The sequence below is a fragment of the Phascolarctos cinereus genome, unplaced genomic scaffold (assembly GCF_003287225.1).
Source record: "Phascolarctos cinereus isolate Bilbo 61053 unplaced genomic scaffold, phaCin_HiC Scaffold_5;HRSCAF=322, whole genome shotgun sequence".
NCBI lineage: Eukaryota > Metazoa > Chordata > Mammalia > Diprotodontia > Phascolarctidae > Phascolarctos > Phascolarctos cinereus.
Genome location: NW_027555958.1, coordinates 402802054 through 402819472, shown reverse-complemented (window position 1 = coordinate 402819472; position 17419 = coordinate 402802054). Strand labels below are relative to the sequence as shown.

General features: G+C 40.1%; 1 protein-coding gene across 4 annotated transcripts in view; it reads left to right on the top strand.

Annotated features, from left to right (window-relative positions):
* Positions 1-17419, top strand: part of CUNH1orf21 (chromosome unknown C1orf21 homolog) — a 265651-nt gene that overhangs the window by 242869 nt on the left and 5363 nt on the right. The gene's annotated exons all lie outside the window — the stretch shown is intronic.

Below are 17419 nucleotides of genomic sequence, written 5' to 3'. Positions count from 1 at the left end.
ACCATGGTGTTCTAAATTATGAGTAATTGAGCCTTGGGTTTTAAATTTTCATTTGCCCCACAACTTGTCACATAACTCAATTTCTTCCCCTTAGATCAATGTGAAATTAAATTGAATGAACCTTGGGAGATTTAAACCAACCCTTCCTTGGATTTATTCTCTTTATTTGTTGAGTATTTATTGAGTGTTTAGACAGTGCAGCTTGAAACTTGACCATTCAGCTCTCCTTCCGGGATATTTCTGGTTTGTTCTCTTCAAAACACTATTTGTAGCAAGAAATTAGGATAGTGATGATTTTTAGTAGAGTCTTGTTAATTAGGAGTCCTCTAATTCAGAAGTAGCATATCCTTAGAGAATTTAGAGAAGAGGGATATGCTAGGCAAATGAATAGCATAAATATGACTTTTTCATTCCACTCACCGAACACTTATCAAATATCTACTAAGTTGTGTTTAGGTACTCGGGGGAAATGGTTAGATAAGTCATGATCCGTCCACTAAGGAAACTTACAGTCTAGTAGGAAACAAGACCCAAACATAGATATTAGAGAAGCACAAAGCAACATATGATGTCCCAGTAATGAAGGTCTTACCAACATGGGTCAGGGATTCTTTCTTATATGAGGTAGCATTTGAGTTGGACTATAAAGGAACTAAACAGATGAAGCTGGAGAGAGAAAACTCTTTTTTTACAAAAGGAACAGCACGTGTAAAGGTACAGAGGCAGGAAAGTTTGAGGCACATTGAAAGGAAGCTTTCAGTTTGACTGGAGGACTGTATGCCATGTATATTAGGAAGTAATATGAAGTAAAGCTCAAGAGGTAACATGGCACCAGATTATAAATGGCACTGAATGCCAGGCAAAGGAGTTTAAATTTTACTTCTTCTTGGGTTTGGGTTTTTTTTGGTAAATTTTACTTCTTGAACAACAGAGAGCTACTGAAATTTTTCAAGCACAGGAATGACATGACTAGATCTATGCACAAGGAACTGACTTGTGCAAATAACTGACTTAACTACTTCAAGAGAAAAATAACTTTAAAAATCACTTTAGTACATTGTGCAATAATGTTCCAGGCTAGGGACTATGTTTTATACTTCTGTTGTGGACATGGCTAAGAAGGAAATTCCCAGGACTCCATTTCCTATGATGCTTTCAAGACAGAAAACATTACTCATTAGGAGAAATTCCAGAAGACTGTATGTCTGGCCACTGAGCAGATGCATCATTTGGACCAGGAATGAAGGAATTCTAAAAAGATTCAGAAAAAATAATAGCTAGCATTTGTATAGCAATGAAAGGTTTACAAAACTCTTTACAAATATCTCCTTTGAGCCTTACAATTATCCTGGGAGATAGGTGCTATTATTGTCCCCAGTTTTTAGATGAGAAAACTGAGGTAGAGTTTAAGCCCAGAATCACACAGCTAATAAGTTTCTGAGGCCAGATTTGAAGTCAGGTCTTCCTCACTCCAGGTCCAGCACTCTATCCACTGAGCCACCTAGCTGCCTCTAGAAAAGAAATGAAGGAATCTCATGAAAGGAAGACAGAAGTTTCATTCTTAAAACAGAGCTGTAAGAGCAAGAAGAAATGAAAGAGCAAACTGTGAGTTGTGGTCAGAATGTGAAGACAGAATAGGAAGTTGATGTTGTGGTATTGCCATAGTTTCTCTGGTCCCAAGGGTATTCCTGGTAGATTCTTGCTGACCCCAGAACCAAGCAGAGAGATTTCCACAGGCTGCAGCATAGCCTGAAAATTTTACGTGGAGCTCCAAGAGGCAGCCAGCTCTAAACACTCACCTTTTACCAGTAGGTAGGTAGTTCTGAAGCCACTGTGTATGTCATGATACTCAGGGCATTAGTGAGTACTAATAGGGTATCAGATTTCACCCTCTTGGGGCCTGTAAGGGATTATACCCATCTGTGTATGGAGAAAGAAGTGATTCTACTACTTGATTACCTCTTGTTATCTACAATGTTTTGTGTCTTAATTAAATGCTTTTGCTATTGAATTTGTGGCTGACAGTGGTCTGTAAATACAATGTGCTACCATCAATGTGCATCTCTGACTATAAATTGCAAAATTGCTCACAATAAATCTTGGGAAAGTACCAAAGGGCTCAGAGTCAGAATTCTCAGAGGCTTTTGGATTGCATTATTACAGTATTTTTGTAGCCCTCACAGTTACAGACGTATAGTACATATACAATAAATACTTTTTATTGATCTTTTCTTTGCCTTAAAGCAAGTCTTACATCTCTATTGTTTTAAATATTATATGCACTTGGAAGCAATAAAGCACATTTCTTTATAAAATGTTACATAATCAAAATATTTAACTAATTTGGATTGGCCTCTTTCTAACGCTACTTCTCCCCTAGTCTTATCATAGAAAAAATGTTCCTTTTTGGCTCTTTTATTTCCATTTGCTTGAGGAAGCAAGTCACATCACTTGCTACAGCTTGCAGAATTTAGCTGAGACGTCAAACTTTAAGCTCAGGTGTTTCACTGGTTAGCGATAAGGGAATTTCTCGCCCAATTTTGTTATGTCTTCATTTAAGATTAGCATGTCAAATAACTAGCTCCAGGGTTAATAGTTCTGGTTAGTTTGCAGATTTCAGCTTTATCCCTAGTGCTTACTGACTAGTTTATCATTTTACCTGATGCACATCTTCTCCTTCTACTGTCTGTGCTTTGATGTGTAAATCTTTACCTTCCCCTTCTGCCCTCTGTGAAATTCTGTTGTTGTATCTGTCATGCTGATGTAACTAAGACTTATATAAGGTTATATTTCAGCAAACTTCAGTTTTAAGCTTCAATTTCATGAAGCTAGGTGCCCACATTGACCTTTTATATATTTATGTAGACACTGGTCTATCCTCTGAGTATATGATATATCAGTTATTAAAATGTTTCTGCACATTGTAACAGTGATTGGCAACAGTACTTATCAAAGAATATTTGGACAATTTTTTATGTCAGTCTCAACCAGGTAGGTTTTACTATATTGAATCTAAGTATTACACTCCCGTTAGAAAGCAGACCAAATGTAGGTGACTTAGAGTAGTCGGCTGTTCAGTAGGCAAACCTGGTCATTTCGGTCAAGCGTTTAACAGATAGTTAAGACTGCATTTAATAAATGCTACACACTAAGGGGACTTGACAGTGCAAAAGCAGTCTGGTCTTTTGCCCCTTCCCCACGATGAGTAAGAGTACTTTATAATCAAGAGGAAAACTGGCATTTCTTTGATCTCTTACCCTACTGAAGTCCCACTGGTTTTGACGTCCCTGATCACTTGTTGCCTTATATAGCTAGGTGGCACAGTGGAGGGATCACTGGTGAGGGGCAGCGAGGTGGCCTAGTAGATAGAGCTCCGGCCTTGGAGTTAGGAGAATCTAAGTTCAAATCCGGTCTCAGACACATAATACTCACTAGCTGTGTGACCCTGGGCAAGTCACTTAACCCAATTGCCTTTAAAAAAAGAGAAAAAGAAAAAAAGAGAGAGTACTGGCATGGTCAGGGACTTGAGTTCAAATGTGACCTCAGACATCTACTAACTGTGTGAATCTGGGCAAGTCACTTAAAACCCTGTTTGCCTCAGTTTTCTCATCTGTAAAAAGAGCTGGAGAAGAAAGTGACAAACCACTCCAGCGTCACTGCCAGGAAAACTCCAAATGGGGTCAGGAACAGTCAGACACGACTGAAATGAAGGAGCAACAAAAAGAGTTGTAGTCATAGTGAGCGTTGCCTCATTTTATAGCTGTAAAGGAATCTCCTTCAAAGTCTGTAAAGATAAGGACAGTCGTAGTAAATAATCCTCAATAGGAAAATCAAGTTAATTACCCTGTGGCAGTACTTGTTTGATATAGAGAATTGTTTCAATCCTATCTCCGCTACTTACCAGCTGGATCACCTTGGCCCTGAGGACACTGACCTGAACTTCTCCCCTGTCTAGGCCTGACATGAGCTGCCAGACCCCGCTTGAAGAGTTAGACTCTTCATCCTTTTCCTAACACTAATCCTGGTGCCAATCCTGGTCCTGGTTCTGGTATTAGCCTTTTGTTTTGGTTTGGTTTTGCTAGGCAGTGGGGTTAAGTGACTTTCCCAGGGTCGCACAGCTAGTAAGCATCAAGTGTCTGAGGCCAGATTTGAACTCAGGTCCTCCTGACTCTAGGGCCAGTGCTCTATCCACTGTGCCACCTAGCTGGCCCTCTAGTATTAATCTAAATCCCTTTTGGCCAGCCTGGACTTCAGTGTATTTCACCCTTATATAGAGACATGGGCTGTTTTTTAGAATCAGAAAACCCGAGTTCAAATCCTGTTTTTCTGCCACATATTAACTCTGACAAGTCTTTTAACTTCCCTGGACCTGTTTCCTTGTTTGTAAAATGAGGGTATTAACACTGGATGGCCTCTGAGTTCCCTTCCAGCTCCAAATCTGTGATTCTAGGATAGTGTGACTTAGGAGCAGTGGATAAAATGTGGCAACTTGATACAGGATCAGTTTGAGAGAAACTTCCCTAACCATTACAGCTGTCTCAGAGTGGGCTGGGCAGCCTCAGTAGGTAAGGAGTTTTCCCCACACCAAAGGTTTTCAGACTTGGGTTAGATGACCATTTATTTATTGGTGATGTTCTTAATGAGATCCCTATTCAAACACAGGTTGGACATCGGATAACATCTAAAGTCTCTTTTGATGCTTGAGATTAGATTATGGGTCTTAAAGTGTGAACCCAGGGAGGCTAAAGATTTAAGCATCTTCTGGATGGTCATTTATGCAAGTTGCTCCAGAGTTTTAAGGTTTTATTTTCCACTGTAGCTTTAAGTCTACTTAGAATGAGCACACAAAGAGGGGTTGGCGGTGGGGCGAGAGGAACATCCACTCTTGCTGTGACTTACCCAAACAGAGCACCCAGGGAATCCTTGGCTTCTTTTGTTTTGTAAATTGGTCTACAGTTACAAAGAATTAGAAACTATCCAGTGATATTCTCTATCCTGGTTGGAGCACACCGCAAATGAGCGCAAGTGTGGGTCAGGGTTTAGTAAACAGTTATGAAATGAGCTGGTTACTGTCACCTTGACAAGGAAATAAGATCTCTGGCATAAAACCCATAACATCAAGGTTATGGATCTCATGGCCCCCTGGGCTGCTACAGTCTGTTCCATGGCTCCAAATGCCTCCAACGTCTCTTGCCAGCGGATTGGTGAATGCATGTCATTGGTTGCAAGCACATGCAGATGCTTCAGCACAGATTTATTCCTTCCCTATTGGAAAAAAAAAAAACCTCAAGCATTTGCTTTGTTTAGTAAAAAGCACTTCACCCCTACCCCCCAAAAAAAAAAGAGAAAGAAAAAGTCTCTTATCACGTCGCCATGTGATATGGCCGCTAGATGGTATAGCATAAAGAGTATTGGCATTGAAGTCAGCAACACCTGCCTTGGATACTTACTAGCGCTGTGTCCCGGGACAAGTCAATTAACCCCTCAGCTGGTTTCCTCCTCTTTAAAATGGTATAATAATAGCAGCTACCTGGCAGGGTTATTGTAAGAATAAAATGAGATCATTATGATAACATATAGATGCTGATGAGGATGAGGGTGATGATGATGATGGTGTGGTGGTGGTGGTGATGATGATGATGATGATGATGATGATGATGATGATGATGATGATGATGATGATGATGATAGTGACAGAATGTGGCCCTACTTGTTGAATTTTATGTAAGGTGACATTTTGAGTCAATTGCAAGAAGTCTGAAAAAGATATGACCCAGAATTTTCACAGCTTTTTTGAAAAGGGCATAGTCATTGCACAGATTCTATTATCTACACAAAATCATTTAAAGTTACAAAAGTTTAAATTTTAGTAGCACCCTGACTTCCTTCAGCCTCGATCTAGCCTATGGGTAAGAATTTCCCTGGCATGTCTAAGCTTTCACATTCTTTCTATAGTTCCTGTTTTTATTTAAGACCAAGAGAACCCTTTTTTGATCCATGTATATTTAAAACAGAAAGAGGAAAAAATGCTTGCTTTCAATCTGATGAAGAGACAATGTATTTTTCTTCTGTAATTAGAAACTAAACAAAGTCATAGAGCATTAAAGCTGGAATGAACTCTAGAAATAGTCTAGTCCAATCCTCCCATTTTTTGTTGTTGTTGTTCACTTGTTTTTCGGTATTGTTTGACTCTCAACGACCCCATTTGGGGTTTTCTTGGCAAAGATACTGAAGTGGTTTGCCCTTTCCTTCTCCAGCCCATTTTACAGATGAGGAAACTAAGACAAACAAGGTTAAGTGACTTGCCCAGGGTCACACAGCTAGTGTCTGAGGCCAGATTTGAACTCAGGAAAATGAGTCTTCTTGACTCCAGTCCCAAGTGCTCTGTTCACTATGGCACCACCTAGCTGCTCCCTCTCATCTTACCCATGACAAAACTAAGGCCAGTGGAGGACTAAGTGACTTGTCCAACATTCTGTAGGTAGCAAGTAGCAGAGTTGGAAGGAAATGCAAGTTCTCTTACTCCCCATCCAATGATCTTTCTACTTACAGTATGCACCTTTCATTCTGGAAATTATCTGGGTACCTCATTATAATTAGATACATACATACATACATACATACATGGATCGATGGATGGATGGATAGATACATACATACATACATACATACATACATACATACATACATACATGGATCGATGGATGGATGGATGGATAGATAGATAGATAGATAGATAGATAGATAGATAGATAGATAGGTAGATAGATAGATAGATGCTTTCTCCATTAAAGCAGTTTTTACAGCCTTGTCTGTGATTAGGAGGATCGTGGTACTTGTCTTCTCTCTATTCCATTCTTCGGCTTTTCCTCCTCTTCCTTGGCAGGGAAGATGTTATGTCTGCCAGTCTAATTAGGTTGTAATTACAAGAGGTAGAGAGAGATTGTGTGGCATATTCTTTCTCTTTTTTCCTACTCAACATTTTCTATGTAAATGTCTTCTCAGTAGCAATAGTGTTTTTAAATAGTAAGAATCTTCTTTCACTGTAGTGAAATATGATTATATACTGGTCACTAAGAATGGCCACTTCACTCTCCAGCTGAAAGCGATTAGGCAGTAGAGCCATGGGGAAGAAATCACGCATGAAGCCTGAAAGAAATGAATACCCCAAATAACAAATACATCCCCAGGGTCTACAACAAGTTCGCTTTAAGTGGCTGCACGGGGATTCTAACTCAGGTCCTGCAAAAGAATCCAGATTTAATGCCCTTTTCACAGCAATACAAAAAGATATATAATTCTAGTCCTTGGGGAGCTCTTAATAAAAATAAAACAAAAAGCTGATGTTTGTAGAGCACTTTGCAGTTTGTTCATAGGCAGCACGGTGATGTTCTCCCATCATGGCGGCAAGGTTGCTGGTGATGCCAAGGTATGGCTGTGGTAAATTCAAGTTAAGAACACTGCCCATTTGTAAACTTATGACAAGGTATGCCTAAACCAAGAATCTTCTGAACTCATAATAGGCTCATAGATTGGAAGTAATTTAGAGACTATCTAAGTTCAAACCCCACCCCCGCCCCATTTTCATCAGTAGAGAAACTAAAGCCTAGAAAGCTAAGTGATTTGTCTGTAGTAAAACAGAGAATAATTAGTGAGAAGGTCTCTAACACATTGGGTGGACCTCTTGTGGCAAACTTTTGGGAAGACGTGGACTACAGTCACATAGGATGGGCAGGCATTAATGGGTTTTGACATATATCCTCAAAGGGAACTCTCAGTTGAGATGATTTCACTTCAGATGGTTTCAGTTGATGAAATCACAGATCTAGAAGACACCTAGGTCAGAATGAATAAAATGCATTCAGAGATTGATATGTAATCTGTCCATGCCAGAACAAAAATGAGCATGTTGGAAAGTAATGATTAATACCATTGGGGACAGACATGAGGTAGGAGCCAGTTTTATTAGTGTAGCCTAAGGAATTTAAATTAAGTGGTGTGGGGCTAACTATATATCTTTGAGGTTGAAAATATTTTAATATCCATGCTTTTCAAAAATTATATCCTTTTGTAAAATATGTCCTTATCTCATCATGTGTCATGGGGAGCTGAGACTGAGTTACCATTCCAAACCTCACATTGCATAACTATGGTCTTTAATTGTTCCTCCATTTTCTTGAAGATATGTTCATCACTCCTTTTAAAACACAACTTGAAATAATTCATCTCTTCCAAGGATCCTTCCCTGACCAGTGTCAGCTAATGTGGCTCGTGTCCCCGTAGGACTTTTATGATCAGTTTGTGATATGTTTTGCATTTTTTAATGTTTTAGAGTTCTCTTTGGTTTCATAGGTGAGTGATTTGTTTTCCCAATGAGCTCACCAAGTACTAGAACTATATCTCTTTTTGTGGGACTTGTAAGATCTAAGTTAGAATCCCAGCACAGCCACTTAAAGTGACCTTATTGAGACACTTAAGCAACAAGCATTTGTTAAGCTCCTACTGTGTTCCAACCACTTAGCTAAGTAGGTCTCAGGAACGAAATAAGCTCTAGTCACAAAGAGTTTACGTTCCAGCCTCTCCTGGCCTGGTTTTCCTCATCTACAAAATGAGGAAGTTGTATCAGATGATTTCTCAGGTCCTTTCTAGCTCTAGAACTATGACCCTCAGGCATCATAGTACTTTACTGGACTTTCTACAGATACTTGGGAGTTAACTGAATTGTCAGTGACGTTACCAGTCAATAAACATTTGTTAAGCACCTGCTGTGTGCCAGGCACTGTACTAACTGCTGGGAATATTTTTTTTTAAAAGTCCAAAGATAATTCCTGCTCTCAAGGAACTCCTCTAATGGGGAAACAATATGCAAACAAGTATATACACACAAGCTGTATACAGAATGTATTAGAAATATATATTGGCAGGAACCCTGAGAGGATTGGGAAAGGTTTACTGTAAAAGGGAAGATTTTAACTGGGACTTGAAGGAAGCCAGGGAAGTGGAGATGAGGAGGAAGAGCATTCCAGGCATGGCACACAGCCAGAGAAAATGCCCAGAGGCAGGAGATGGCAGGTTTTACCAGTGCTAGACCCTGTTAGGAGTTCAACTATGAAATTACGTCTTAAAACCAACTGTTAGTACTCTTAGGAGGTGTTAAGCTCACAATGCTAGCATTTAGTATTGGGTGCACATTTGGCTATGTCCTTCCTTCCAGATGGAGAAAGGCAAAAATTCATTCAAGCAAGAAATATATCCCATACTGCAGTTGAAGGGCTCTCAGAACCTGAGACCCATCCAGAGTAAGGTATGGGACTGAAGCAAATTATACTGTGTGGTATATTTTTCTCTTGCCTTTTTCCCCCTTTGGTAGATAAGTGAAATCTTGTTAAGATGAACCTCAAGAAAAATAAATTAATTAATCTCAGTTATATTAGTTTATTAGTTATCAGTTAGTAGGTAAGGTTCCAAAATAGGAGTTTAAAAAGTGTTTTGAGCTTACACTTAATAAAATAAGTTGATATAAATTCTAGCATATGATGACATTAATTCAGAACAGATTATTCTAAATACCTTATGTGGAAAGTACTTGTCTGTTAAGAGACAGCTGGATTATAACTGCAGGCCTGACAAAGCTATAATTCTAACTGAACTGTTAGGAAAAAGCCACACTAACTATGGCATCATGGGCTTAGCATTAGCAGGGACTTTCAGGGCCTTCTGGTCCAACCCCTCTAATTTTACACAAGTGGAAACTGAAGACTAGCAAGGTTAAGTGTTTTGCCTAATGTCACATAAGTAGTAAGTGGCAGAGGCAAAATTCAAACTGGGGTCCTCTGGCTCAAAATACAACATTCTTCCAGTAAAGACTTCAATCTGCTATACATTTCATTAAAAAGTTACTGCCTGGCATCATAGTATTGGAACCTTATTCACCTTGGCTCTCTTGGGAAGATATAAGCAGGCAGACTCCAAAGAAGAGAAGCAAATAAATCCCTGTTAAAGCTAAATATGCTACCCCCTGTTCCCTTTAATTGAGCCAAGCCATGATATAGCCTAGAAATTTAGCAGATTACCCCTTTTTGAAAGAGAATTCTGAGACTGGCCAAAGATGGAGAATTACATCCTCTCAAAAAATGGAAATTTATCTCCCTTTTTAGCTCCTAAGAAAGAAAAGCACTCAATAAATATTTATCATGTGCCAGGCACTGTGCTCAGTGTTGGGCACACAAAGATTTAAAAAAAAAAAAAAAAGAAACTGTTCTTGACCTGAAGGAACTAACCTGAATGCTTCTAGTCTCTGAATACCACCATCTAAGCAGTCTGCAAAGTTATACATTTCTTGTCCTAAGGAATTTCACCATCATGGTCTTTAGCTGTGAGGTCTTTCCTCCTACTCCTCTACCTCTTCCTCTTCTCCATTAGGACTAAATCATCATTTCTTGTGTCATTGTAGTGGGAAATGTTGAAAATCCTTTCCCTATTCCTTTGTTAATGCTATGTCTGGTTAGTTGATCCTTATTCTGTGTCTTGAAAATGAAAAGTCCTTTTGTTACTACTGTTATTACTTCTTTCATTGTGTTTCAGGGATTCATTCATTCATTGATAGGCACACACTCCCTCCACCAACTTGGAATGCATCCCTTCCATGCCTTAGTAGGTGGTCTCATGAGTTTCTATTGGCCCTCATCATAATCATTATTACTTGTAGCCCAAGAAACAGTGAGTGGCTGTCACACTCTTGAGTCTCATTACAAATGAGATCTTTTCCAACTGAAATAATAATGCCTGAGTCTAATTAGAATAAAACTCATTAGAGTAGTTGATTACTATTAATGCCTCTATTGATTTTACTAATGAAGTAAGCAAAGGGAGGAGACTTTAACACAGCACCTAATTATTTCTTCCCTTTTTTTCCCACCATTTTCTCAAAATTGTTGTTATAAATGTGTTGTTTGGGCTGTTAACTAAAAAGCATTTGAAAAGTACACCCTAGGTGGAAATTGATCTGCTGTCTCCAGCTTTGAGGTAGGGTCTGCTCCTAAAAAAAAAAAGCCACTATTATCTTACTAGGTTTACAGTTAAAGGTTCGTTTTTGCTTTTGACCTTCAATTTCATTGATCTGGGGAACACCCTGTCTAACTCCTGTCTTGCCACTTCAGTGTCTTAGAGAGCTGGAGGTTCAGGGAGGGTGGGGCAGTCTTGGCCCATGTATCAGAGACTTGAATCTAGGTTCTTCTCACTCGCAGGTCAACCTTGCCAAACGCCCTGCCATTTTGATTTTATTACTACTCTAATTTTACAATGAGGTAGAAGAAATGGAGCCCAACTAGTAGACATAGTTTATATCACATAGTCACAGAATGGCATATGCCTAATGCATCTTAGAGATCACACAGTCTAACAACCACCCCCATTTTCCAGATGGGAAAAATGAGCCGCAGCATGGTTCAATGACTTATCCAAGGTCAAACGGTGATAAATTCTAAACCAGAGCCTGAGTCCTCGGACTCTCAAGCCAGCACTCTTTGCAGTATATCCTGCTGCTTCCTTTGGCTTTCAATTTTGTGCCTTAAGGCCTGAAAATGCCAGCTGCTTCCCATCACACAGTGCCAATCCTGCAGCTTCACAGACCATTTTTTTCCCTTTCTCTTCCTCCTGCTTGTTTATTCCAGTTCCTGATCACAGATGCCAAGGGAAGGAATGAAGCAAACTTGGTCTAGTTCCTCTGGATGAGGAAAGAGTTTAAATGCAGTAGGTTCTTCTGGAGCTTCAAATTCATTGTTGTTTCTAAGAGTAGGAGCACACACAGAGGGCTGGCAGATAGGCTGTTATTTGTGTTGAAAGAGAGGGAGATTGCCCATTGAAGCCCTGCATCATGTCACTGCTGCAGTAATTGTGCCTGATTAAATCTGGCTGTGGATTGCATCCCAGAAATCCTGCCATCTCACAGGTATGTTTTGAGTGAAAATGGAAAGTGGGTGGTCATTATACTGTCTGCCACTGACACGATCCCCTCCACATAGGTTAGGGCTCTGCAGCAATCCATAGTTGAGAACATGGATTTGTAGAAAGACCACTAGGCTTGGAATCAGAGCAGCTGAGTATAAATCCTGCCTCAGCAAATTACTAGCTGTGTGACACTGGGCAAACCGTTTTCCATCCCCGAGCCTGACTTTCCTCATTTGTAAAAGGAGGAGGGTTGACTAGATCAGGAGTTCTTTACCTTTTTTGGGTTGCAGACTCCTGACAGTCTGAGGATGCCTATAGACCCCTTTTCAGAGTAAGATAATTAATACATAAAATAACATATGTAGGATTATGAAGGAAATCAGTTATATTGAAATATAGTTACTTCTTACTATTCCTATAGCTCTTCATAATAACCCTGTTATTGTGGAAGGTAATGGAAGCATTATTGCCTCCATTGAACTGGAGCTCAGAAAAATTAAAGGTCCTGCCGGTTGTCACCAGGCTCATAAGTAGTAGAGCTGGATCCGACTTCTTAAACAACCCTTCCTTGTCCAACTTATTAGGAGGTTCCATTCTTTAAGCTTGCCAGGGCTTTGTGAAGACTTCCCTTGCAGAAAGTCGCCTTTGAATTTGGTGAAGTTAACCAGTGTGTGCTTTGCACAAGGAGGTGATTGTGCCCCATGGTCACTTATTCTGAATGCCTAAAACATTTTTTACAAAGAGTTCTATTTTATATTCTCCTTTAAAGGGGTGGGGAGGAGAGGAATTGCTAGGGAATTAAGCTAGGGAAATCGCTATCTTCAAAACTAGCTGTTCTCCCACCTTCTGCCTTCTGACAGCTGGTGGGTTTAAGGTTCTCTTTTTCATCACAGTTTTTTTTTAATTTAAATGAGGGATGAAGCCACCATTGCAGATAAAAACTCACTGTAATGCCCCCCAAAAAGCCAGTATGAATGAACACTAGCCAGGCTTACTCTTTGTAGGAGAGCTGTCAAGGGAACCTGTCTGTCCTCCCTCCAGGAGGCTGAATCATCCCTTCCAAAAACCTTGGTGTTTCATATGTTTGTCATACTGCTCAGGAAAACTACAGAACAATCCCTGGCCCTGCTATTCCATTTCATTGTTTTCTTCCAAGGTCTCCATTGCCACAACCCCCACATCCCCTAAAACTGGTCTTCAATTGTGTAGAATGGTGGCAGATATTAGGACAGGAATACATTAAGAATCTGGGATTTAATCGATGTGAGGAGCTTCTGATAAGGGAGCAAATTGGATTTATTGTTACTGTCTATGACTTAGCAGGTAAATCCTAGGGTGCTGCTTGGTGGCAGAGTAGTCACATAGCTAGTAAGTGTCAGCAGTGGGATTTGAATCCAGGTCTTTCTGATTCCAAGCCTAGCACTCTATATGCTTTGCATTTACATTGTTATTAGTAGCAATAATAATGCCACAGTTTTGATTAAGCTAACAATTTCTTGAGAAGCAGCAGGGTCTGGTGGATACCAGCCTGGCCTTGGAGTCAGGAAGACCTTGGTTCAAATGCTGCCTCTGACACTCAGTGACCATAGACAAGTCACTGAAACTCTCAGTGCCCCCAGGCAATAATATAAGCCCATAAATTGCAGAGGAAATAACCAGCTTTTTCTCTGGCAGAAGGAATCTCCAAATCTAGAGATGACCATTGTAATCCAAAATATTATTAATAATTTCTTAGAAGCTGCTGTGATCAGAAATTCAAAATCACAATCTTCTTGGTCTGTATGAGAGGTCTGATTTTCAAAAGAGAAAACATTTATCACTTGTAATTGATAATTACACCTGTAAGTCATCCCACTATCTAGCTTTTCTACTTGCAGCTAAGATTCATTTATTGAGTTGAGTTACTGCTTTGTCTGGTCCACGTTTATCTGTCTGTGTATGTTAAAACTGTATACTGCTTCACAGACAGTCCCTCATCTGAGGCATCATTCTGACCTGCTGAGACTTAGTCAGCTTTGACTAATGAGAGCTGGAGTTTTGTCATGATCAGAGGATTATCTTTAAATATGCTCTGAGCCACAAACTCGTAGGGTTAGCAGGAGGAAGTGTATTTGTTATCTGTCCAGGATAGTCTCTGACTAAAGTCTTATGAGAGCAGCTGGGTGATGCAGTGGATAGAGACCGGGACTGGAGTCAGGAAGACCTGAGTTCAAATGTGGCCTCAGACACTTACTGCCTGTGTGATCCTAGGCAAGTCACTTAACCCTGTTTGCCTCAGTTTCCTCATCTGTAAAGTGAACTGGAGAAGGAAATGGCAAACCACTCCAGCGTTTTTGCCAAGAAAACCCCAAATGGGGCCACGAAAAGCCGGATACTACTGAAACAACTGAATTAACAACAAAAGCCTTATGTAAGTTGTTTAAAAGGGCGCCACTTCTGCTCAAGCTGCTTTGGAGCTGAAGTGGAAGATACACGGCATATTCCTTCATTTAGGTTGCCTTCTCTTCTTTCTGACAAACCAAGATCTTCCTTTCATTCCAAACTTTTCAAATTTCACCTCATCAATGAAACCCTCCCCAGATGACTCCTCCCTGTACTCTCTAACTGTATCCAGAGACAGCTCTGTAGTTCTACTCTCAGAATTAGAGATAAGGTACTAAATTTAGAGCTGGAAAAGATGTTAGAAGGTTTCTAGTACCACCCCCTCATTTCCCCAGATGACAGAACTAAGACCCAGAGAGGGGGAAATGACTTGCCCAAAGTCATACAGGTATTATGTGGCAGAGGCCAGATTTGCATCCAGGTCTTCTAGCTACATGTCCAGTCCTGATGGAAGGAATAGTCCTGTTCAGCCTATGTCTGAATAAAAATCCCTTCTACACTATACCTGAAAAGTGGTCATACAGCCTTCACTAGGACCTCTAAAGAAGCAGAATCCCTATAGCCTTCTGAGACAAACCATTCCACTTTGGGATAGCTCTAATTGTTACTAGGTTCTTCTATGGCATGATCCCAATGGCCTTTCATGTTTTGTTTGCTCTTCTCTGGATGTTCTCCAATTTATTAATGTCGTCTTAAAATATGGCATGACCCTGAACACAATACTTCAGATGTGTTCTGACATAGACAGAGTATATAGCAGGTTTATAAACTCCCTTGCATTAGACAGTCTGCCTTTATCAATGAAGCCTCATATTGCTATATCATATTATTGACTCATTATGAACTTGTGAGCCACCAAAGCTTCCAGATAAACTGGCCTTGTTTTGATGACATTAATTGCTTGAACCCAACTTTACATTTACTTCTATCACATTTTATCTTATTAAGTTCTCCCCAGTGCTGTAGCCAACAAGACACTTTTGGATCCTGACATTGCCATCCAATGTGTCAGCCTTCCCTTCCAGCTTTGTGTCATCAGTACATTTGATGAATGTGCCCTCTACACCGTAGTCACTGAAAAAAAAAAATGTTAGAAAGCTCAAGGACAAGGAAAGATCCTTTGGGATGTGCCACCAAAGACTGCCACCATTCAACCTGTTCTAAACTGATTTCTTTGAAGTCCGCACCTCTCCATCTTTTCAGTGAGAATAGAATGAGACACTTTGTCACATCTGTTACTAAATTGAGGTAAATGACATGTACAGCATCCCCCTGATCTCCCTACCAGTCTAATGGCCCTGTTAGAAAAAGGAAATGACTTTAGTTTGGCCTAACCTATTCTTAATGAAGCCATGTTGGCTCCTTGCAATCAATAAGATATTCCCTAACCATCCATTTCATGATAATATTCTAAGATTTTACCAGCCTTTTAAAATAATATTCCCCATCATATACACTGTGTTCTAGCCAAAGTTGACTGCAAAATTGGCATTCTATCTCACACTTCCATGCATTTGCAAAAGCTGATTCCAGATGCCTAAAATATATACGCTCATCTCCGTCTCTCAGAATTTTTATCTTTTTTTCAAGACTCAGATCAAATACCACCTCTGCCATGAAGCTTTTTCTGTTCTCTCTGATTGGTAGGATGGTCTCCCATGTGACTCCCCTACTCAGCAGACTCCAATGGTTCCCTAGTACCTCTAGGATCAAAAATTAACTCCTCTGTTGACCGTTTAAGGCCTTCACAGCTGAGCCCCAACCTACCTTTCCAGTCTCATTATGCATTACTCCCCTTCCCACACTTCCCGTCCAGCCAAACTGGCCTTCTTCCTGGGCCTCATATACAACACTCCTGTCTCTCGTGTCTTTGCCTTTGCACTGGAGATCCCCCATGCCTGGAAGGCACCACCTCCACATCTCTGCATCTTAGAATCCCTAGCTTCCCCTAGACTTGGTTCAAATGCAACCTTTCACGTGAAGCTTTTCTTTATTTCCTCCACCCCAGATGCTAGTGCCATCCCTCTCTACTCCAAATTACTTTGTATTCACTTTGTTTGTCACTATAAAGCAGGGATTCTTCACCTTTCTTATGTCATAGCCCTCTTTGGCAGTCTGGAGAAGCCTATGCAACCCTCTCACAACCACATGCATAAAATAAGATACATAGGCTTACAAAGGAAACCAGTTATATTGAAATATGCATTTTAGAGAGAGGCAGCCCTAGAAGCCAGGAAGACCTGAGTTCAAGTCCCGTCTCTAACATGTACTCACCATGTGACTGGGTAAGTCACAAGTCGCTGAAAAGAAGGTGCTAACCTACATAGGTACATGGCGTTCCCTCCCCTGGAAGTTCTCTATACTAATACTTCTAATAATAATAGCTTGTATTTATCTAGTACTTTAAGTTTTGCAAAGTACTCTACAAATAGAACTCATTTGATGAGTTAACTAAATAATAAATATCACAGGCTAGCCAAGCATCTCCAGACACTCCCACCCCTCCCCCCATGGATAGATTTCAAGGGTTCTGTGAATTTGAATAGGGGAATAGTACATCTTTAGTTTTATTAATGTATACTTTCTTTTGTAATTCTATGTGTTTTATTCATTTAAAAACATTATTCTGAGAAGAGGTTTGTAGGTTTTACCAGACTGCCAAAGGGGATCCATGCACAGAAAAGGTTAAGGACACCCTGGCCTATACCTATATTGATACATACTATCTCCTCTGTTAGAATGTAAGCTTCTTGAGGGCAGGGACTATTTCCCTTTTCCTTTGTCTCCTCAGCTCCTAGCACGGAGTAGGGGATGAAGAAATGCTTACTGATTGGTTGCTTCCTCTCTAAGATAAGGGACTGGAGAAGATAATCTCTTAGGTTACTTCAATGTCCAGGATTCTGTTATTAACCTCCCCCTTCCTTATGTCCTCAGTAGGATGTAGGATTCAGTAGAACCAGGGCTTCCTCTGAGCAAACCTGTATTAAACTGAATTTCAGCATAGAAATGGAAGCTGTAAGTTGTCAGCATCCTTTTTGATAGCAACTTTTGTTCAAGTTTTGGACAGAAATGTTCTTTCTGATGAGAT